Genomic DNA, 1,460 nt, shown 5'->3' on the forward strand with positions numbered 1-1,460 from the left:
GCTTTCAATGATCTAATGGATGCCGTTTATAGAACTGTGATATCTGTTTTTGATACAAAGCTATTATTTCGTAAACTTCGTGCTTCTGTTTCTTTTTTCAAACTTTAGAATTTTTGAAATTTTTTGTTACAAAACTCAGGCCCAAGAACGAAATAGTGCTTTCAACAGTCACTAGAATGTAACTTTCTCTCTCAAATACAACAAATTTCATTAAAATCGGTCCATGGGCTATCTCAGAAAAATGTTTTTGCGTTTTAGATTAATTTGAATAGGCCGCGTAGGAGTTTGCTGCGAGCTAAAGCTTCCTCTTAAGTTTCGCGTGGTTCTAAGCTAGTTGAGCGTTCAAAACTAGTCGAAATTAGCGATACCCGACAGATACGACACTAGTAAGAAGAGTGGCGAAACTTTATTTCCTACTCGCGCTGCCGCAGCACCGCGTGAGCAGACCATAATCTGCTTCTTCCAGTAGTAGGTAATAATTATCGATATTTCAAAGCATATGTTTGCTTACTTCAGCCTCATTAATTGCACTTCAACAATTATAATACACAGTAACAGCAGGAACAAGCGCCCTGATCTGAACACCCTTTGTGATGTCAGCCATTGGCCAACAGAGGCCGCGTACGGGAATCGTCCTTATTACGAAATAAAGCGTCCAGAGGAGAGTGAGGTGTAGTTTTCAAGTGACAGCGTTTGAGAGAAAGGTGACTACGCCACCCGCTTAAGCTCCACCTTCTAAACGACACGTGGGCGCGCCTTTATAATTTCGTTTTAGTAGTGTCTTGAATGGTAAGGTAGCAGTCTCACTCTGGCGACGTGCGCTCCGCATTTTAGTCATTGCTAGCGGACGAACTGTGGTTTCTGCCCTCATTGGACGGATGCGAGTTATACTACATTAGAAAGCTTACTTTCTGCGCTTCCCATTGACACCTAGTGTTATCGTCTAGTCTGAAGCGTTATCTGACGACACTCAAAACAGTGAGAACAAAAAACAGCGTTCTTTCTGTACTAGCCTCCATTTAACTGCGTTTCCGGCAAAACTGTTCAACATACGAAAATTAACTTTGAATAAAATGTCATACAAGGTTTCTAGTAAGATACATCGCATGTGAAACAATTATAACTTTATATAGGCTCTAATAAAAAGAGATAAACCAATAAAAGTTTATGAATGAATGTTTTTTTTTTTCCTTTTCAACGCGGAAAACATTTTTGTGGTTTTCTAGGCTACAGCGCACTTATCACCTCTTCGAAATTGTTTTGTGTTCTGATGAACAGTTGATTAGTCACTATTACTTCAAATTGTCAATTTTCCGCTATACCTAATCACGCATTGTGGCCATATCACGCTGTCATTCTGATAGCGCCCAGACTATTAACACGTGACGTCTACGTCACCCCTTTCCAAGTGTACATATATCGCTCCCTCCCATGAATAAAGGACATTCGTTACCGGACCG

The sequence above is a fragment of the Dermacentor albipictus genome, chromosome 8 (genome assembly GCF_038994185.2).
Source record: "Dermacentor albipictus isolate Rhodes 1998 colony chromosome 8, USDA_Dalb.pri_finalv2, whole genome shotgun sequence".
In the NCBI taxonomy this organism is placed as follows: Eukaryota; Metazoa; Arthropoda; class Arachnida; order Ixodida; family Ixodidae; genus Dermacentor; species Dermacentor albipictus.